Below are 8,038 nucleotides of genomic sequence, written 5' to 3' on the forward strand. Positions count from 1 at the left end.
ACTCACTGTAAACATTATATACAGTCTGTCTTAGAAAGCATTTTATAAACTTTGAGGCTATGACAGTGCAGAACAGGAGAAAAAAAAATGAAAAGGACACACAGGATAAAGAGACATGAGGGAGGAGTTTACCCAGTAACACATGCCTAAAATAAAGCTGTAGCAAGATCTGTACAAACAAGAAAAAAAGCAGTTACAAGAAGAGAATCTACTACTACTTAATTAGGTCTAAGTTCTTGTTCGCAAAGCAGTAAAGACAAATTACGCTACTGATAGCAATAAAAAACAAGAACCTTAAGCAACATTCCAAGTATTTTGCATCAGTAGATGCAGAATTAAAAACAGATGCAGATTTAAAAATATTTGGATAGTAATTTTTAAATTTTAGTATTAATATAGTCCATAGCAATGTTGATGACATACTAGAAGTTCCACTCTGTTTAAAGCTAAAAATTTATTTTTAAAGAACAAAAGTGTGTATTTATTTTTACTATATTTTTTAAAGTTTAAGAAAGATACCAAAGAATCAGTCCCAACGTCACAGCTACAAGAAAACTACATTCCATTCAAAAATAAAGAAAAATCATAACAATGACTCTAAAAAAGGCTTTGCTGACTTCATAGGAACACGCACCAATGATTTCTACACCACATTGAACACAAATGTAAGTCAGTACTTCATCAGCTAGGAGACTAGTAGTTGCAGAAAATCAACGTGCTTCAGAGATGATTATCAACATCAACAAAACCAAGCAAAATAAATAGCACTCCAAAATGATGTGCTTAATCAAAACTATCTGACAAAGGAAGAATGGTCAGCCAAAGACAATGAGTTACAGATGCTACACTGGCATAAGCATTTTTTTAAAAACTATTAAAAGCAAACAATTTTAAAAAAAAATATTAAATAAAATGTTTTTGCAACAGCTCTATGAATATGGCTTTAATCTTGGAGGATACACTTATTCATGAGAATACCAAATCTTCTGTGTGGGAAGATAAGCATATGTACAATTGTTTACAGGAAAGAGCTTAAGGCACTCAACATAATAATAAAGCTCTATTCTTTCTTTCCTGTAGACTTAACTGCTAGCAACATGTAATAAAAGCCCACTGCATATTATGTATTGTAAAGACTTCATTAAATAAAATCAACAGTTTAAAACACAGGCTTTCCACTTACCTGCAACCACCACAGAATACAAGTTTTATGTATTATGGCCATGACTAACTAAAGAATTTCCCTTAGTGATTGACATTTTCCTTAGATTCACTGATCATAAATACACAGTAACAAAAATCAGTAAAAATTTGCCATAAGATTACATCAAGAAACAACTGCTTCCAGATCATACAGGCAGCAGCATCATTTCAAATATATGCAACAATAAAAGAACTGAGCAAAAAGAGAAAAAAGCAATTTCGCCACAGAGCAGCTGTCAATATCAAACTTTAATTACACTGCTCTAAGCAAAAAGTGCTGATAGGTTTTCCTATTTTGTGGACAACTCAAAAAACCCAAACCCCTCCAAAAAGCCAGCTAATACCAAGAACAAAACTAAGATCATGGTTCTCCCCATGCAGGACATGCAAAGTCCCTTCCTGCCTAGAAAGAATTAATTTACAAAATGTTTTTAATAAAATTAGCAGTCTGTTTCAATAGAAGATCTGTTGCAAAATAAGCAACCATGAGTTGACATGGACACTCGAGAGCAGCTGCCCTTCTCCTGGAAATTAAAATTATTTTACAGATCTTTGCTGAATGTTTGTGAGAAAAATGGAAAGACAGTATGAGCAGAACCATGGCCTTGGTTAAAGAATGGAACACCTCAAAGGGTGCAAAAACACTACAGGGAGTTGCAGAACAATCTGATATATCTATATATAGATATAGATATAGATATATAGATATATATATAGAGATATATATGAATAAACCTGTTAAGTTTATCAAACACTCCCACTGTCTTTGCTTACAGCTTCACAGAACTCAGTAGTTTCTGCTGACATTTTATGTATGCTGTTTCATGGTTTTTGAGGGTACATGAAACAGAAGAGGCTGTATTTCAGCTAAAATAGTTCATCTATTTCAAAGAATAAGGAAACCATTTCTTTAACCATATTCCTTTGACTAGCTCCAGCAATCCCACACTTTATTAGCAAGGGATTGGAATGCAAAAGCATTGGAAGAATCATAAAAACATTTTTTAAATTATGCTTGTGACAAAAGTACCACATACCACCACATATTCCACCACAGCAGAGCCCAGTGCTAAGAGATGAGGCACAGCAAATCTGGCCACGATGCCAAGTTAAAAGCCTTTGAAACTTTTAGTTCCACACACTCACCAAAAAACCTTAAATAGTCAAAGATCCCATACACTCTCAGTGAACAGCTCCTCCTCCTGTACCCACTCTTCTAGTGCCCATCACACAGTAAGTCAGTTCCACTTGCTAAAATAGAAGAAAACTAAGCAAAAAATATATTACATTAGCAAACATAAGCAACTCGCTACATGATTTGACAGACATCTGAGTTGGTGAAACAGGAGAGGACTGCAGAAAGAGACCTCCATGACACTTCTCCCCAGTTGTGAGCTGTTAATTCAGTTCAGTCCTGATGTGGTGCAGCATCTTCTTCCACCTTCTCCAATACCAATTAGCAGCTAGTTGCTATTTGACAAACAGCTTCTAGTTACTACATGTCAGAGACCAGGGTGGTGACTCAGCAGGTTACAACCCTGTTTACATCCTCCCATCGTTGTCGCTATATTGATACCTGACTAAATAGCTCTTTGGCTTTTTACTTAAGAGATTGCACATATAAAAGTGACGAAATAACATTCCTGAGTAAAAGTCACGTCATAAATGCTTCACTTAAAGATACATATAAAAGCTAAATTCTGATGACTAAACAATTAGCATGAACAGAACTGTCTTCTTCAACTATTTAAAAAACTGATTCACCAAATGCCACATTTCCCGCAGGACTGGGCAATGTCAATGAAGATCTCATTAAATAAATAAAAACGTTGTGTAACTTAGTTGATGAAACACCAAGCTTTCTCAATACCAAAACCTCTGATTCTCTATTTTCATTTTTAAATGTAAGTTGTTTGGAAGAGCTATGGTTTAAAAATTTAAAGAAGTAATAAGAAAAACTTACCCAAAGTAACTTTTCCCCATACTCTATTTAGGACTATTTCTTAATCATCCTTCTCCTCCATTTTTGGACAGGAAAGTTTTTTCCATTCAGATCCAATTCTAAGATTGTTTTCAACTACACTAACACATACTTCTACATGTAGTTACCCACTGTTACACCATAACTAAAGAACATGAAACATCTACAAATAGAAAGGCAGTATGCCTTTAGCCTGTATAAAGCATAAGCCCAGTTCTCTTCAAGAATTTCTAACATCTTTGCTGAAACCTAACATGCACCTTTCCTTAGAGTAAGTATGACACTCTTCTAACAAGAGGAAAATGAGGAAAATTTCCTCTATGAAAGAGGAAAGAAGCTCAATAGCCATTGGCGTCTTTTATTTATTCTTTAGTAGCAATTGCTACAGCTCTGCCATGCCAGCTACCATATGGGGAGCGAGACCTTGCCCTATATGAGACCAGTCAATGCTGAATGCCAGGAGCCCGAGCCTACACTCAGCCCCACTGGGCCACCCGACTGTGATGTTATGCACAGATGCAACTAGAAAAGCCTTAACGATCAGTTTGCAGAAGTCCAAGATTCAAATTGTAGAGGAAAAGAGGACATGTCAGGCAAATGATACAAACTCCAGCCTCCTTCCTAGATAAAAGGGTGTAGAAGCATCAGCTTCTAGGATTGGTCAGGTTTCCATCAAGGGCACTACCAGTGAGCATCAGAAGAAAATGACATGTTTATTGACTGGAAGCAACAAATGTGAAGGACAGCTAGTGGCTTTTCTCAACTCTCTAATCCCTATGAATCATGTACGGACAAGCTCATCCATGGCAAAAATGAGACTGTAGTGAAATATCCTAGACACACTGGTTTCGTAACCCACAGTCCTTAACTGAGATCAAAATAGTCAGTTGAACATCAGATCAGGATGAATAACATGTAAAATTTTACATTTTAGAAGAAATTTATTTAAACAGGACTTAGGTGTACTGTCTTTTGAAAAATAAAGCTATTTAAATTTGAAATTATGACAGCCTACCTTAAAACACATTGGTATCATAATCTACTAAAATCAAATAAATTCAAACAATAGCTTTTGAGAAAAGAGAAGCCACTAAGCTTATGGGCATATCTGAAGGAGCAGCATGGAGCAGAGCTCCTTGAAATGCAGTGCCAACTTCTGACCGCAGAAACTTGTTCTTAAAAATGCCAAAAGGGGAGGGAGAAATAAAGACTGTATTCATCAAGTTCAATGGCCTGTTAATTTAAAAGCTGCAAATCAACTGGAAACTGAGAAAGCAGGAAAGCCATTTTCCTCTTTCAGTCTGTAAATATAAAAAATAGGCACAAAAGGATAAGATAATTTTGTTCTAAAATCCTGAAGGACAGAGAACAGGAAATGTCAGTTAAGTTAGTAACTGTTGATAGCAGTTATTTTGCTTACTATACCCTAGAGTTACAGATGCAAAACATGTTTTGATAAATACTTCTGTTATAGAACAATATTTAACAGCACATCGAATATTAATGTTTTAACATAAAATGCCATGCACTGAAATTTAAAAATAATTTTTCCATAAATGTAGCTTGATACTAATACAGAAAAATTAAGAATCCATATCTAGTAAATAGAAAATAATTAATTATTCTCTGAACAAGCATAACAAATAAGCCTCTAAATATATCTTAAGCTTTAAAATGCACAGCTAGATAAAAAAAGCTGCAAAACAAATATTTGTTTGGTAATTAATATATTATACATCATAAAAATACTATTTGGGGGAAAAAGCTTAAAGCTACAAACACAGAAGATTTAATTCCTTTATTTTTTCATATTGGTTGCTTTTTTCATTTTAACTACATGATTATATGCTATTTGATAACACTCACTAAAAGACCATGTCATCAATATCACTAGAACTGAATGATGGTGATATTAGCAGAGAGACCTACAGCGCTCACAGCAGCACTGTCATTCCTTGTTCTTTTTTTCACAGAGAAAGAGGAAACAGTCAAATTAGGGCTTAAACAGACTTCATGTACAGGACTGGTCTTGAAGATTTCTTCTTAGGCTCAGTGTTTGGGGGACTACAAAGTCTATTTCAGCTACAAAAGTCTACTTTGAGAGATGATTTTGTGTTAGATGTTCTCAGTTAGTAAGACATTATTAGATAGGATGTTTGCTTTTGTGTCCCTTTCTTGAGCACAGCCACTCAAAGAAAGGTGGAGAACAAGAAGCTTCTGCCATGATAAGCAAGTCGTGAGAAAAACAGATGGTCAAGGAAGGAGGATCCATGCGTTGAGCTTTAAAAAATTGTGGAACCCTTATCGAGAGAGGGTGGCCAGATCCAAACCTCTTATATTTGCCATATTTGGGTGGCTTTAGCCTGAAGTTTGTACAGAATACACACCTGTCAGAAAATCAGATGAAAGATATTCTGCACTACTTCAGAGCATCAGTTCACCTTGTCCAGCCTCGCCTCTTGAACTAAATCCAATTCCAGATGTTCTAGGGTAAAATACATGTTCACTTAAATAATGTTAGCAAACTGTGTTTCACAAGAAAGCAAATAAAAACTTACCTGCACTGTTCAGAGAAAAAGCTACAGCCCCAAAATGTAGGAAATTATTATAATCCCTGTCCCACTGCAGTGCTGCAAGAGTTAACAGCAAATGCAAATTCAAAGAACAATGCAGGTAACCCTGTGCTCCCACAGAACCAAGAAGGAAAGAGAATAAAATGAGTGCAAAACCCTACTTTCATACTTTATCACTCAGAAAATATGACTGTGACTCTGTAGCCTACCTGTACAGATAATGCACCATTCTGAGAGATTTCATCATATATTGTGGAAAACATTGTAAACTCAGACTCATTACAAACTCAGCTAACAGTGAGTTTTGTGCTTATATTGTTGTACCACTTATTCTTGTTTTTTATTAGTTAATTTAGAATATAGACAATACCTACACACCATTTGATCTCATATCTTTTTCACAGTGATTAAGAAGCTTCCTTACACTGCCACTATCAAATAGCCTTCTCCATATTTATCTCAATCTTATACAAATTAAAGAATATACATTAAGTCCTCCTTAAAGGGTTTGTTTTCCATTTCATTTAGTTATTTTCTTGTATTCTTTTTTGAAGGTTCTCCAGGATTTCACTGTAGTGTGGACACAGTATCTCAAAAGTCAGAGCTAGATATACAGAAGGCAGCTACTGTCTCCATTGCATTAATACAGTGAATGTATAACATGACATGGAAGCCTCTGCACAGCGAACCTTCACCTATTCCTTACCACCTTTGACTGCTGGGTGCTAAACATCTCATGTACCTTGTTATAGGAACATAAATAAGATCACTACCAGACACTTACCTGCTATTCCTATTACTGTAAATCCAAGAAGAAATGTCAGCCCTTTTTTTTCTCCCCTGAGAACACAGCCATCTGAAACAGTCTTTACATTACTAATTTCCAAGAGTTTTTTGTCCTGTTGAGCATCCTCTCTATTCTTTGATCCCAGATATATTTATCTTGGTGTTGACCTGCATAAGACAATTGACTTATCACCCTGCTAGTTCAGATACTCCCACAGAAGTTATATATCCTGTTTTTCTTTTGTTTACTACCTATCCTGTAAAGTTCACTAACAGTATTTTTATCTCTTAGTCGAAACTGCTAGGTGGAACATGGCATGGCACTGTGAAACCAGGTTCCATGGGACCTACGTCTTGAGATGTCTTAGTACAGCATTTTTAATTGAAATTGATCCTGACAAGTACCAAATAATGCAAAAAATTACCAGATTTTTATGGTTATTACAGAAATATCAAGATCTTTAACATTCAATACTGCAACGTCTATGATATAAAGCTTTTTTCCCCCATTTTTATTTCTTGAGACTTGTTTTGTTACTGATTAACCTCTGACAGAAAAATCTGAACTGACCATTCCATTCTTTTGCCCAATACATGACGCTTTCTGTAAGCATGAGAACACTCTCTTGGCCCAGTATCTTAATTCACATATAAGAAGCTAGAAATTAGATTTCAACTATTTCTGACAATCATCTTCAAAAGACAACCGTCACACAGTCCATTACAGACGGGAAGTTCAGTGCAGCTTCCCCAATTTAAGAATGAATGCATGTAGGTGATACTCATGACAGATGCGTACACAAACATAGTACAAAATTTTTTGCCAGGAGGCAGAAACTCTGCAAGCATAGAAGCAGCACGGGGCCAGTATATTTAAATGTGATACAGAGCTTTGAGAAAACTGGAGTGAACACACACAACTTAAGCAGCCTGCAGTTAGGAAAGAGCTTTTACTGCCTTTGATGACTGCATATATTGCAAACATTTTGAGAACTAGCTCTTACCCACTACATACTTAAAACCACTGCTAAGCATCTGTATCATATTCTTCCCAGAAAGAGACAAACGCAATCGGCTAAATAGGAAGCTTCAATTCTTACCGTCTCATGGACTTGGAAGAAAGAAACCGAAAGGAGTTGCTTGGCCTGGAGAGACCGAAGCATTCACTGCCTCAAGTCTGGGATGAACATCTGGAGATATGAATGCAAGCACGTAACGCTCCGGGGAAGACTTTCACACTTTATCAACTCCCTATTAACATAAATGAGCAGAAGGAGCCCCGCTCTGAAAAAACCCCAACAACTTCACACTTACCGCCGCCGCAGAAGCTTAACAGGGACCCCCGTCTCCTCGCGACTGCGAAGGGATGTAACTAAATAGAAAGTTATCAGGCTCAGCACCAGCAACGCTTTTTCCTGTAACTCTGAACGACAGAAACCACCGCCCCGCGCCAGATGCCCCCGGGCTGCGCCGCAGCAGCGCCGCGTCTCCTCCG

General features: G+C 36.5%; 1 protein-coding gene across 2 annotated transcripts in view; it reads right to left on the reverse strand.

The window, feature by feature from the left end:
* IL31RA (interleukin 31 receptor A) overlaps nucleotides 1-8,030 on the reverse strand; it is a 34,882-nt gene extending 26,852 nt beyond the window's left edge. For both annotated transcript variants that reach the window (XM_026865979.1, XM_026865978.1), the window contains exon 1: nucleotides 7,858-8,030. The gene's annotated coding sequence lies outside the window, so the exon portion shown is untranslated. The remainder of the gene's footprint in view (nucleotides 1-7,857) is intronic.
* Nucleotides 8,031-8,038: the final 8 nt, after the last annotated feature.

Source organism: Athene cunicularia (assembly GCF_003259725.1).
Source record: "Athene cunicularia isolate RWA chromosome Z unlocalized genomic scaffold, athCun1 chrZ_part1, whole genome shotgun sequence".
NCBI lineage: Eukaryota > Metazoa > Chordata > Aves > Strigiformes > Strigidae > Athene > Athene cunicularia.